This window comes from Pseudophryne corroboree, chromosome 2, assembly GCF_028390025.1.
Source record: "Pseudophryne corroboree isolate aPseCor3 chromosome 2, aPseCor3.hap2, whole genome shotgun sequence".
Taxonomy (NCBI): domain Eukaryota; kingdom Metazoa; phylum Chordata; class Amphibia; order Anura; family Myobatrachidae; genus Pseudophryne; species Pseudophryne corroboree.
Genome location: NC_086445.1, coordinates 448,509,009 through 448,524,175, shown reverse-complemented (window position 1 = coordinate 448,524,175; position 15,167 = coordinate 448,509,009).

The window sequence follows — 15,167 nt, the reverse complement described above, 5'->3', positions numbered from 1 at the left end:
CTAGATCTATTTTGCCAATGGTTGAATAATAATAACTGCAATAAACAACTTACCTTCCAGATTAGTGATGTTAGTGTACATTTTTTAGATCTGACAATATACGGTATGTGAATAAAGGTCGCCTCTGTACTAAGAACTATAATAAACCGACCGACTGTAATTCCTATATTGGTACAGATAGTAACCATCACACTAATTGGATTACGAGCCTAATAGCCAGTTTCAAAGGCTATGCCGTAATTGTACAGATATGGAGGTATATGATATTCAAGCAGTGGAGATGCGACATATTAATTGAACAACACGATTAACAAGTGTAGAAAAATGGATAGAATGAATATACTTTCGGTTAAAAAAATGTCCGCTAGAAAAAAGATTGTGGCATCCCCTTTATCACTTGATATACCAATCAGTATAAAGAATTGGAAGGCATTATTTAAAAACATTGGGGAGTTCTATATGCTGATCCCTGCTTGAAGGAGTTAATCTCTGAATCCCCCGGTTTTGTGTATAGGAGAGCTGATAGTGTAAAGGATGTCCTAGTGAGTAGTGTCAAATCCAAACCCAAAAAGGATATCCATCCCTTGGCACAGGGGTTTCAAAGATGTGGCGATTGCCCTATGTGTAAGGTGTGTAAAACAGATAGGAAAGTCACAGAAATTATATCCAACAATACCGGAAAAAAAATGTCTATAAAAGAATGTATTACATGTCATAGCAAATATATAGTATACATTTTGGAATGTCAGTGTGGTAAACAATACATCGGACTTACCACACGTCCATTAAAAGAAAGACTAGCAGAACAAGTTAGAAATATTAAACAGGATTATGAAAACCACAATGTTTCACTGCACTTTAAAAGTATGCACAATTGGGGCGTGGCCTGGAGGCTGAACTGTGAGGAAGCACGGACAGGGAGCTCCTCTGTACTTGTGGAAATTAAACCCCTGTATTCGCTTCCCTGCCCCTTAAGTGCTCTCTAAAGTCAGCTCCAGTGACGGTGGGAACCCCCCATTGCGGTAGTCTAGAGCTGCGGAATCGGGGAGCCGGTATACTGGCTCCCGCGGATTGCGGCCTAGCCACCACTCTGAAGCAGGGGCCTCAATTTTAAACATCACGCTGCGGGCCGTGCGGCGCACCGATTCCCGAAGCGTACCCAGGAGCCCCTGCTTGGATCCCCTGGTACTGGACCCCCTCTCCGGGCTGCAGAGATCTGCTGCGCTGCGGGGGAAAGGGACAACGGACGGAGCGCGAACACTGAACGCCTGGAGCTCCCGGGGCGGCGGCCATCTTAGGTCTCGGGACCCACGGAGCAGCGCGCAGGACGTGAAGCCCGGCGACGTCTGACTAGGTGAGCGGCTTCCCTGGCCTGATCCCCTCCACCGCAGCCCGCATTCACCATCGGCGGACGGCCGCAACAGGTGGCCCTAAGTGAGACGCCGGGGGGGACACAATACTACCACATTAGCAGCCTTACCCTGGGGCTGGTGTCTGGAGCTGCACTATATTTACTAACCCAGATTGCTTGCCTGAGTCTCCCTGTGCCAACCCGGAGGCAGCGTGGGGGCCCTGAAGCCCTGAAACCACGGCTCTCTGTAGCCCATTGCTGTGAATCTGCTGACTGGGCCATTCGTAGCCGTGCTCCTAGGGATAGCTCCGCATTACAATACATATCTGCACACCTGAGACTAAGGAGCTGATCTTTACGGCTGATAACTCCCGGATAGCGGCGAAAATTGCTGCTTGATCTAGTGCAATTGCCCTGCCCGTGCGGCGCTGAGATGTGATTTTTTCGCTCATAATGTCCTCCTAATACCTCCCCGCAACCATTTTAGCTAATACATACCTACAACGGGTCGTTATACTGCTGGATTGAAGAAAGCTGTACCCCCCCTATACCGCATTCGTCAATTCTCTGTGAAAACAGAAGACATGCCTCCAAAGAAGCATAAAGCCTCCAAACAGGTCAATCAAGTCGCCTTTTTTAAACCCTCTCCTTTCCGTAACAAACCCCCAGAAGCTGGAACCCCTGTGGTGGGCCCCTCTCCTCAGACAAAGCGGTCCTCTCTTTTGTCCTCTGAGCCCCCTTCCAGTGATGCATCCTCTTCAACGCGCCTCGAGGACGGTGAAGCCTTAACAGTCGGCAGTATGAAGCTTTTGCTACATCAGTTTAAGGACGACGTGACATCTGAGTTCAGAGCCATGTTGAAATCCTGCCAGAGCTCCATTGATGACCTGGGTGAGAGGACAGACCAGTTGGAAACTAAGATGAGCGAGGTAGTCGGCTCACATAATTCGCTGATAGACTCCCATGATACCCTGGAGGGTGAAGTGAATTTCTTGCGCGATAAAGTGGCGGATTTGGAAGATCGCTCGCGCAGGAACAATCTGAAACTCAGAGGGGTCCCCGACTCGATCTCTAATAGCAGTCTCCACGATTATACTATGGAGATCTTCAAAAAACTGTTGCCTACCGCCAGCTCCTCAGATCTTTTATTGGATCGAATTCATCGAATCCCTAAGTCCCGAGGTGCCCCAGAGGGATCGTCTAGAGATGTTCTGATGCGGGTTCACTTCTTTCATATTAAAGATTCTTTGCTTAAGGCGGCTAGACCATCCTCTGATACGGCAGAAGCCTTGGGAAATCTTCAACTATATGGAGACTTGTCGCAGTACACTCTCAATAAAAGACGTTCCTTCCACCCGGTTACTATTGTTCTTCGGAAGGCTGGCATCCTTTATAGATGGGGCTTCCCCACTCGTCTGTTGATCTCCAGAGACGGTTCTACCATAGCCATCTCGTCAGCTGATGAGGGTCTGAAGCTTCTACGTAAATGGAATTTGGGGGGAGACCCCGGGCCCAGTTCTCCTGACCATCGACTCCAGCAGGACTGGTCGACGGTTGAGAAGTAATGGTATACTGATCACATTCACTTGCCATAAGTGCCTTTACCTGGATTGCCGTTCCGGGCCTGAAGGTTAACTGCAGAGACTGTTACATTTGAGGTTTAAGTCGGCTACTGCCACAGGGATTGTTTTACTCTGCTTGTTAGCTATTGCATTCTAGTAGGCACTTATGTATGAGAAGTACAGAGTTAATTTTTTGTCTTTTTCCTACTAATTCTCTGTTTGGTAATCTAATCGTAATAGCTCTCATATATTTGACCAGCATTGTGTGTCTCTGCGGCCCTGAACCCTTAGACTATGTGAGTTGTAGGCCGTGTGGGTGTACATACGCCGAGATATACAATCCTCGACTGTTAGGTTGCGGGGAGGTTGGCCACCAACCTCTCTATTTCATAGGGTGAGGCGCTGGATGTTTTGGCGCCTTACTATGGCCCCATATCTTTATGGGGTCCGTTTCCTTTCTCTTTTTCATAAATCTCTTTCTCTAACGTCCTAAGTGGATGCTGGGACTCCGTAAGGACCATGGGGAATAGCGGCTCCGCAGGAGACAGGGCACAAAATAAAAGCTTGAGATATCAGGTGGTGTGCACTGGCTCCTCCCCCTATGACCCTCCTCCAAGCCAGTTAGATTTTTGTGCCCGGCCGAGAAGGGTGCAAACTAGGTAGCTCTCCAGAGCTGCTTAGAATAAAAGTTTAGTTAGGTTTTTTTATTTTCAGTGAGTCCTGCTGGCAACAGGCTCACTGCATCGTGGGACTAAGGGGAGAAGAAGCGAACTCACCTGAGTGCAGAGTGGATTGGGCTTCTTAGGCTACTGGACGTTAGCTCCAGAGGGACGATCACAGGTTCAGCCTGGATGGGTCACCGGAGCCGCGCCGCCGTCCCCCTTACAGAGCCAGAAGAGACGAAGGTCCGGTGAAAGCGGCGGCAGAAGACATCCTGTCTTCAAGACTAAGGTAGCGCACAGCACCGCAGCTGTGCGCCATTGCTCTCAGCACACTTCACACTCCGGTCACTGAGGGTGCAGGGCGCTGGGGGGGAGCGCCCTGAGACGCAATATAACACACATATACCTTAGCTGGCAAAAGGAATACATCACATATAGCTCCAGGGCTATATGGATGTATTTTTTCCCCTGCCATTTTACACAAAAAAGCGGGAGTTAAGGACGTCGTGAAGGGGCGGGGCCTATCTCCTCAGCACACTGGCGCCATTATTCCCTCACAGCTCCGCTGGAAGGACGGCTCCCTGATTCTCCCCTGCAGTACTGCATCTGATTCAGGGTAAAAAAGAGAAGGGGGGGCATTTTGGCAGCAAATAACTAGATTAACAGCAGCTATAAGGGATTAACACTTATATAAGGTTATCCCTGTATATATATAGCGCTGGGTGTGTGCTGGCAGACTCTCCCTCTGTCTCTCCAAAGGGCTAAGTGGGGTCCTGTCCTCTATCAGAGCATTCCCGGTGTGTGTGCTGTGTGTCGGTACGCGTGTGTCGACATGTATGAGGAGGAAAATGAGGTGGAGGCGGAGCAGTTGCCTGTGTTAGTGATGTCACCCCCTAGGGAGTCGACACCTGACTGGATGATTGTGTTTAAGCAATTAAGTGATAATGTCAGCAATTTACAAAAAACTGTTGACGACATGAGAAAGCCGGCAAATCAATTAGTGCCTGTTCAGGCGTCTCAGACACCCTCAGGGGCCCTAAAACGGCCGCTACCTCAGTGGGTCGACACGGATCCAGATACAGATACTGAATCTAGTGTCGACGGTGACGAGACAAACGTAATGTCCAGTAGGGCCACACGTTACATGATCACGGCAATGAAAGAGGCATTGAACCTTTCTGACACTACAAATACCTCAAAGGCGGGTATTATGTGGGGTGTGAAAAAACTGCCAATAGTTTTTCCTGAGTCTGAGGAAATAAATGAGGTGTGTGATAAAGCGTGGGTTTCCCCCGATAAAAAACAGCTAATTTCTAATAAGTTATTAGCACTATACCCTTTCCCGCCAGAGGTTAGGGCACGGTGGGAAACACCCCCTAGGGTAGATAAGGCGCTCACACGTTTATCTAAACAAGTAGCGTTACCGTCCCCTGATACGGCCACCCTCAAAGAACCAGCTGATAGGAGGCTGGAAAATATCCTGAAAAGTATATACACACATACTGGTGTTATACTGCGACCAGCAATCGCATCAGCCTGGATGTGCAGTGCTGGAGTCGCATGGGCGGATTCCCTGACTGAGAATATTGATACCCTGGATAGGGACAATATTCTGTTAACTATAGAACATTTAAAGGATGCATTGCTATATATGCGTGATGCGCAGAGGGATATTTGTACCCTGGCATCAAGAGTAAGCGCAATGTCCATCTCTGCCAGAAGAGCATTATGGACCAGACAGTGGTCAGGGGACGCAGATTCCAAACGGCACATGGAAGTATTGCCGTATAAGGGGGAGGAGTTATTTGGGGCTGGTCTAACAGACCTGGTGGCCACGGCAACGGCTGGAAAATCCACCTTTTTACCCCAGGTTACTTCACATCAACAGAAAAAGACACAGTCTTTTCAAACTCAGTCCTTTCGTTCCCATAAGTACAAGCGAGCAAAAGGTCACTCTTTTCTGCCCAAGGGCAGAGGAAGAGGAAAAAGGCAGCACCATGCAGCCGCTTCCCAGGAGCAGAAGCCCTCCCCTGCTTCTGCCAAGTCTTCAGCATGACGCTGGGGCTTTACAAGCAGACTCAGACACGGTGGGGGCCCGTCTCAAGAATTTCAACGCGCAGTGGGCTCACTCGCAAGTGGATCCCTGGATTCTACAGGTAGTATCACAGGGGTACAAACTGGAATTCGAGGCGTTTCCTCCTCATCGGTTCCTGAAGTCTGCTTTACCAAAGTCTCCCTCCGACAGGGAGGCAGTTCTGGAAGCCATTCACAAGCTGTACTCCCAGCAGGTGATAATCAAGGTACCCCTCTTACAACAGGGGAAGGGGTATTATTCCACACTATTTGTGGTACCGAAGCCGGACGGCTCGGTGAGACCAATATTAAATCTAAAATCTTTGAACACTTACATAAAAAGGTTCAAATTCAAGATGGAGTCACTCAGAGCGGTGATAGCGAACCTGGAAGAGGGGGACTATATGGTGTCGCTGGACATCAAGGATGCTTATCTCCACGTCCCAATATATCCTTCTCACCAAGGGTACCTCAGGTTTGTAGTACAAAACTGTCATTATCAGTTTCAGACGCTGCCGTTTGGATTGTCCATGGCGCCTCGGGTCTTTACCAAGGTAATGGCCGAAATGATGATTCTTCTACGAAGAAAAGGCATCTTAATTATCCCTTATTTGGACGATCTCCTGATAAGGGCAAGAACCAAGGAACAGTTAGAAGTCGGAGTGGCACTATCTCAGGTAGTGCTAAGTCAGCACGGATGGATTCTAAATATTCCAAAATCGCAGCTGATTCCAACGACACGTCTACTGTTCTTAGGAATGATTCTGGACACAGTCCAGAAGAAGGTGTTTCTCCCGGAGGAGAAGGCCAGGGAGTTATCCGAGCTAGTCAGGAACCTCCTAAAACCAGGACAGGTCTCAGTGCATCAGTGCACAAGGGTCCTGGGAAAAATGGTGGCTTCTTACGAAGCGATTCCATTCGGAAGATTCCATGCAAGAACTTTTCAGTGGGATCTACTGGGAAAATGGTCCGGATCGCATCTTCAGATTGCATCAACGGATAACCCTGTCGCCAAGGACAAGGGTGTCTCTCCTGTGGTGGCTTCAGAGGGCTCATCTACTAGAGGGCCGCAGATTTGGCATTCAGGATTGGATCCTGGTAACCACGGATGCCAGCCTGAGAGGCTGGGGAGCAGTCACACAGGGAAGGAATTTCCAGGGCTTGTGGTCAAGCATGGAAACATCTCTTCATATAAACATTCTAGAACTAAGGGCCATTTACAATGCCTTAATTCAAGCAAAACCTCTGCTTCAGGGTCAGGCGGTGTTGATCCAGTCGGACAACATCACGTCAGTCGCCCACATAAACAGACAGGGCGGCACGAGAAGCAGGAGGGCAATGGCAGAAACTGCAAGGATTCTTCGCTGGGCGGAAAATCATGTGATAGCACTGTCAGCAGTGTTCATTCCGGGAGTGGACAACTGGGAAGCAGACTTCCTCAGCAGACACGACCTTCACCCGGGAGAGTGGGGACTTCACCCAGAAGTCTTCCACCAAATTGTAAACCGTTGGGAAAGACCAAAGGTGGACATGATGGCGTCACGTCTAAACAAAAAACTGGACAGATATTGCGCCAGGTCAAGGGACCCTCAGGCAATAGCAGTGGACGCTCTGGTAACGCCGTGGGTGTACCAGTCAGTGTATGTATTCCCTCCTCTGCCCCTCATACCGAAAGTATTGAGAATCATAAGAAGGAGAGGAGTAAGAACTATACTCGTGGTTCCGGATTGGCCAAGAAGGTCTTGGTACCCGGAACTTCAAGAGATGCTCACGGACGAACCGTGGCCTCTACCTCTAAGACAGGACCTGCTACTGCAGGGGCCTTGTCTGTTCCAAGACTTACCGCGGCTGCGTTTGACAGCATGGCGGTTGAACGCCGGATCCTGAAGGACAAGGGCATTCCAGAAGAAGTCATCCCTACTCTGGTAAAAGCCAGAAAGGAAGTAACCGCAAAACATTATCACCGCATTTGGCGTAAATATGTTGCGTGGTGTGAGGCCAAGAAGGCCCCTACACAGGAATTTCAACTGGGTCGTTTCTTGCATTTCCTGCAAACAGGACTGTCTATGGGCCTAAAATTAGGGTCCATTAAGGTTCAAATTTCGGCCCTGTCGATATTCTTCCAGAAAGAACTGGCTTCAGTACCTGAAGTTCAGACATTTGTGAAAGGGGTGCTGCACAGAACCATTGTCTACGGTAGATTTAAAATATCTCACGTGGAAGGTGTCGATGCTGTTGGCCTTGGCTTCAGCTAGGCGTGTGTCAGAATTGGCGGCTTTATCATGTAAAAGCCCTTACCTAAATTTTCATTCTGACAGGGCGGAATTGAGGACTCGTCCTCAATTTCTACCTAAGGTGGTTTCTGCATTTCACATGAACCAACCTATTGTGGTACCTGCGGCTACTAGGGACTTAGAGGACTCTAAGTTGCTGGACGTTGTCAGGGCCTTGAAAATATATGTTTCCAGGACGGCTGGAGTCAGGAAAACTGACTCGCTGTTTATCCTGTATGCACCCAACAAGCTGGGTGCTCCTGCTTCAAAGCAGACGATTGCTCGTTGGATTTGTAGTACAATTCAGCTTGCACATTCCGTGGCAGGATTGCCACAGCCAAAATCAGTAAAAGCCCATTCCACAAGGAAAGTGGGCTCATCTTGGGCGGCTGCCCGAGTGGTCTCGGCTTTACAACTTTGCCGAGCAGCTACTTGGTCAGGGGCAAACACGTTTGCTAAATTCTACAAATTTGATACCCTGGCTGAGGAGGACCTGGAGTTCTCTCATTCGGTGCTGCAGAGTCATCCGCACTCTCCCGCCCGTTTGGGAGCTTTGGTATAATCCCCATGGTCCTTACGGAGTCCCAGCATCCACTTAGGACGTTAGAGAAAATAAGATTTTACTTACCGATAAATCTATTTCTCGTAGTCCGTAGTGGATGCTGGGCGCCCATCCCTAGTGCGGATTGTCTGCAATACTTGTATATAGTTATTGTTACAAAAAAATCGGGTTATTATTGTTGAGCCATCCTTTCAGAGGCTCCTTAAAATTTATCATACTGTTAACTGGGTTCAGATCACGAGTTGTACGGTGTGATTGGTGTGGCTGGTATGAGTCTTACCCGGGATTCAATATCCTTCCTTATTATGTACGCTCGTCTGGGCACAGTATCCTAACTGGCTTGGAGGAGGGTCATAGGGGGAGGAGCCAGTGCACACCACCTGATATCTCAAGCTTTTATTTTGTGCCCTGTCTCCTGCGGAGCCGCTATTCCCCATGGTCCTTACGGAGTCCCAGCATCCACTACGGACTACGAGAAATAGATTTATCGGTAAGTAAAATCTTATTTTTGTCTACCCCTGTTTGTTTCCCCTATGTGTCTTGTCTTCCTCAGGCTTATGTTCCTAGATGTTGGATTCAGCGATTGATTTGTTCCTGTACTAATCAGTTATGGTCAGGTTAGTTTCACTCAATGTTAAGGGATTAAATTCCCCACAGAAACGTAAACTAGCGCTGTCCTCCTTCTATAAAATGAAGGCGAATGTTGTTGCGGTTCAAGAAACCCACTTCAAAAAATCGGATCCCCCTAAATTTCATGATAACCGTTTTCCTACTTGCTATATGGCCAATGGCCCTACAAAAAAGTCTGGAGTAGCGATACTCTTTTCCCTGAACTGCACTTTCACATTAGAGTCCCAGATAGTAGATCCTGAGGGTCGATATCTCATATTAATAGAGTTACTAGAAAACACTATGGTCACTCTAGTCTCATGCTATGCCCCTAATTCTGGTCAGCTCACTTTCTGTAGGAAACTCTGTTCCCTGATACAAAAGCACACTAAGGGGTCGGTTATGATCTTGGGGGATTTTAATCTAGTGGTTGACCCTCTGCTAGATAGATCTAGTACTACTAGAAGCACTCTGTTGGGAGGTCGGAAAGCTCGGGACGGGAGGCCTAGCCTCCGCCAGTTACTGGGGGAATTCGATCTATACGATGCTTGGAGAACTAAACACCCCACAGAGCGGGATTATTCTTTCTACTCGCATGTACACTGCACATACTCCAGGATAGACCTTGCCCTGACGAACAAGGAGACCCTGACGGCCATCCGAGAAATTAAAATATTGCCTATGACCTGGTCTGATCATTCCCCAGTAATTGTAATATGGGAGTTGGAGGCAGGTGGGATCCCCCCAGGGCCCTGGAGACTGGGGAGGTTTTTGCTCAATCACCCTGATGCCCTTAGCACTATTCGACAATCTATACAATTATATCTTGATACTAACAAATCGGAAGATACCTCGATCTTCAATAACTGGTGCTCTTTTTTTTTGAATCAATAGTTTTTATTGAAAAGATAAACATTTTTATGGGGTACAGAACAAAGAAAAAAAAGGGGGGATGATACATCAATACAATGTAAGGGTAGGTATGTTAGGGGTACAGAAGGGTGAGGGAGGGGGGGGGGGGGAGAGTAGGGGTCCAGACTAGAATTGGGGGAGTGTTACATCGGAGCCTTGTATACATAATACATCAGAAAAGTTGAGACATATAAAGAAACTGTACATTGCAGTAAGGTAATAGTGGCCTAATCTTGTTGGTCAGAAGTTATAGGTACGCTTTAAAAGATGGTGTTGGAGGGAAACCTAGTGAGGGTCGACTCTTAACCGGGAGGGGAAGGTATAGATGCCTAGGTAATGGGGGGTGTAATGATATGTGTTATGTTATAGTTCAGATATTGTCGGGTTGCCCAGATGGGCTAAGTGGGGGTGAGGTGGATTTATGAAGATATTGAGACCCTTCAATCGAGGAGATATAGGTATGCCACGCGAGCCAGCGCGTTTTGAGGGAAGTGTAGTTGAGAGAGGAGGAAGCTGATTCCGTCTCCATAAGGAAATGGTAGTTTATCTTATGTATAACTCTAAGCAGGGTAGGGGGAGAGGATTGTTTCCACATTTGGGCTAGGTTTGCTCGAGCGGCTATCAGGATGTGGCCCAGGACATATCTGGCGGGTGGCGTTATTGCAGCGGGGACAACTTGTAGTAATGCTAGAGTTGGGTCTGGAGCTAGATGGGTGGACAGAACTTTATTTATTAGCTCAAATACATCTATCCAATATTTAGTGATCTTTGGGCACGTCCAGAATATGTGGAAGATATGTCCCACCGAGCCGCATAGTCTCCAACATTTGTTACTGTGAGAGGGCCAGAATTTATGGATTCGGTCTGGGGTTTGGTATATTCTGTTCACTAGTTTTATATGCATTTCAGTGTGGTTTAGGCACTGGGACATGGAATGCGAGGTTAAAAAAACTTGACGCCAGTCTTTTGGGGATAGGGTTTTTCCCAGGTCCTGTTCCCATTTCTTTTGGGCGTTTGATTTAGAAAGGGAGGCAGGGGTTATCCGAAGTTTATACCAGTATGAGATGTCGCCTTTGGAGTCCGGTAAGGAGAGACGGGAAAAGAGAGTATGTGAGGACGTGTGGAGGGTTACGTAGGTAGGAGGGATCGTCTTCCACCAGTGTGCTACTTGCACATAGTGGAAGAGTTCCGTAGCTGGAAGTGAGTATTGTGACTGGAGAGTAGAAAAAGGTTTTAGAGAAAGTCCATCGAGGAGGTCTCCCAAGGATAGCACTCCTGCGTTTCTCCATTTGGATAAATTGAGATGTGGTATCATCGATGCTAATGTAGTGATCGATATCTGGGAGATATGGGAAATGGGCGATGATAGGGAGGTCGATAGGGAGTCCCAGACTTGTAGAGCGGCTTGCGTGGAGGGAAGGAGGGATGATTGCGTAGGTCGGAGCGACTTTGGGATACGGAAAAGGTCAGCTAGGGGGATTGGGTTTGATCGGATTTGCTCCAACTCCATCCATCCAGTGTGCAATTGGGTTGAGAAATAGTATTTAATGGGGGCTAGGAGGGAGGCTTCTTGGTATAGAGGAATACTAGGTATATTAAGACCACCGAATGCTCTAGGCAAGGTCATTCTAGAAAGAGCCATTGAAGGTGGTTTTGCAGACCAGATATACTTAGACATGATAGAGGAACAGGTTTGGATGGCTTTCTTTGGGAAGGGGTATGGTATAGTGCGGAAGAGATACATTAGTTTAGGAAGTAGGGACATTTTGAATGCCGCCATTCGTCCCAACCAAGAGACCTCATAGGATGACCAGGATTTCGTAAGGGATTCCAGTGACTCTATCAAGGGAGTTAAGTTGGCAGAGAAGGCGTCTTTAGTGGAGGTAGGAATGTTGATACCCAGGTATTTAATTGTATGAGTTCGCCAGTTATATGGGAAGGAAGCTTGGAGTGCTGGGATGGAGTGAGATAAGTTGAAGGGGAGGGCGTCTGTTTTGGTAGTGTTTAGTTTGTAATAAGAGGCGCGGCTGTAAGCATCTAGGACGTCGTGTAAGACTGGAAGCGTTGTAGTGGGATTAGAGATAAAGAGGAGGACATCGTCAGCGAAGAGGCTCAGTTTATGGAGGGATGAACCGAACTGAATTGCCGGAATGTTGGGATTATCTCTTATTTTAGCTGCCAGGGGTTTAATTGATAGGACGAAGATCAGGGGGGATAGGGGACAGCCTTGCCTGGTGCCATTTGTAATAGGGAAAGGGTCGGATAGGAAGCCTCCACTGAACACCCGGGCCGTAGGGGAGCTGTATAACGCTAGGATAGAGGATAGGATACGATCCCTAAATCCGAATCTAAGGAGAGTTTGGCGCATGTATGTCCAGTTTAATCTGTCAAACGCCTTCTCTGCGTCCAACGAAAGCAAGAGAAGGCCCTGGTCTCCAGATAGGGAGTCTATCAGGTTGAAGACCCGACGTGTGTTGTCAGATGCTTGTCTCCCAGGGACGAAGCCAGTCTGGTCCGGGTGTATCAGTGAAGGGAGGAATTTGTTAATGCGGGTTGCAATCATTTTGGCATATAGTTTGATGTCGCAGTTTAGTAGCGCTATTGGTCGGTAGTTGTGCACAAGGGCGGGGTCTTTGGAGGGCTTAGGTATAGTAACAATACGCGCTTCTAAGAGTTCTGGAGGAAGGGAGCCTCGGTCTGAGAATGTATTGTATAGCGAGGTCAGGAGGGGAGAAAGGACGTCGTGGAAAGTAGTATAGAAGTCAGAAACAAAGCCGTCTGGGCCAGGGGCCTAATTCCTGGGTGTAGATTTGATAGTTGTGGAGAGTTCATCCGCCGACCAAGGGGCATTCAGAGAAGAGAGCTGGTCCTGTGTAAGAGTAGGGAGGGAGAGGTCATCTAGGAAGGATGAAATGAACGGGGGGGAGGGTTGTGGGGTGGAGGGGTCAGTTGCTAAGTTGTATAATTTGGCGTAATAGCTTGCAAATTGGTTCGTTATATCTTTGGGGTTCAGGATCTTTTGTTTAGTGGGAGAATAGATACATTTAATTCTATTTCTGGCTTGTTGAACGCGGAGTTTGCGCGCAAGCATTTTGCCAGCTTTATTTCCTAGCAGGTAAAATTTGTGGCGCATTCTATTCAAGGCCGCTTGGGTGCGTGCGAGGAGCAGCTTTTGAAGTTGACCTCGGACATTAGAGATCTCAGTTTTAAGTGTTTTGGAGGGATGGGCCTTATTCTTAGTCTCAAGGTCCAACAGGTCATCCTCCAGAGTCTTCTGCTTTTGAAGGGCTTGTTTTTTGAGGGTGGCGCCGGCCTGAATGGCGGCTCCACGGGTAACGGCTTTAAAAGCACACCAATGATTGATAGGAGAGGTATCTTGAGGGGAATTAGTGGTTAAATAGGAGTCAATAGAGATTATTTTTTTAGACAAGGGGTTATTTAGTAGGTAGGGATAAAGGCGCCAATGTCGGGGAGGATTAAAGGTGCCCTGGAGGTTCCATTTCCAGAGAACTGGGGCGTGGTCCGACCATGTGATTGGTAAAATATCCACGCTATCAGTTCTCTGGAGAGACCATTTATCACATAAAATCAGGTCTATTCTGGAATAGGAGTTATGGACAAGGGAGTGGAACGTGTATTCTCGACCTGAGGGGAATTGTGTCCTCCAGATATCGTATATGTCGAATTCTGCAAGTAGGTTGCGGAAGGCTAGGGAGGGGCCAGAGATAGTGGTTGGAACAGGTTGGGGGAATTGGCGGGACTTGTCCAATTTAGGGTCCAAAACCAGGTTAAAGTCACCCAGAACTACCAGAGATCCCTTTAGTGCATTTCGTATAGTAAGGAGTAATTTTCGCAAAAAGGGGACCTGGTTAGAGTTAGGTGCGTAAAGGGATACCAGGGTAACCGGTTTGTCATTGAGGAGGCCAGTTATGATAATATATCGGCCATTTTTGTCTGAAAGTTGAGAGTGTAGGGAAAAGGAGACATTTTTGTTAAAAAGGATGGCTACTCCGTTTCTTTTGGATGGGCCATTAGCATAGTACCCCACTGGGAAATGGCTATCTTTAAAAAAGGGGGGGGGTTAGCAGAAGAGAAATGGGTTTCTTGTAAAGCTACGACATCAGCTTTTTGTTGGTGGAAGAAGGAGAGGGCCAATCTGCGTTTGTTGGGAGAATTCAGTCCCTTGACATTAAGAGATATGAGGTTCAACATTGGAAATCTATATTAGGCATGAGAAAGAGGGGTCTGTGGATATCTATTGGAGCGTATCTGCTCCGAGTGCAAATAGGCGTTGGTAGCCAGGGATATGGATCGAGTCTGGAGCTCGAGGAGGGGGGGAACATGTGGGAGATACATGGGTCGAGATTAAAACAGGAGAGGAGGAGGTAAACAACGAAAAGAAAAGGTCCGGTATATTGGACCTGCATGGCTACTGCAGGGGTAGGGGAAAAAATTCTGGGGAAAGCAGTAGTGCAGAAAAAGGTGAGGCGGGCTGGATTGACCTGCGCCGCCACTCTAAAACAACTTCTAAGAGGGTAACCTTAGGGCATGAGGATCTATTGTAGGCTTCTCTAATTAGGAACATACGCCCCCTAGGGTACAAGTAGGTAATTAGTAGGTGTCAGTAAATAACTGGGCAACGTGTCGCCCCTTAAAATATAACAACATTTGAACAACATGAGAGGGAGTAACCCCGTAACTTGTAGACCTAGAAAACAAACTTATATTAAGGCACAACATTGCAATTGTAGAAAGGAGCATAAAAAGGATATTTTCAATTCCCCACACTGGGGGGGGGGGGGGGGGGGAGGTCTACGGCCTCCGTGAATCGGAGGATCTGGTGCATGGATTGTGAAAAGACCCAGCTCGGCAGTCCAGTGATTCAGTTGTTCGACCAATCATGGCTGACATTAGCAGCACGCGACGATGTGGACGGCTTCGAGACGGAGATGTCCCAGTCCATCAATAATTTCACACCTGCATCTAGGGAGGAAATTATGTAGGTCGAGTCATCGTATGAGACTATCAGTTTAACTGTGAATCCCCAGCGGTAGTGGATGTCGTGGGCTCTCAAAGCAAGGGTGATGGGGGTGAAAGCACGTCTCTTCGCTATGGTAGCTGCAGAGAAATCTTGGAAAATCTGAAGTCCCCCCAGTGTATCTG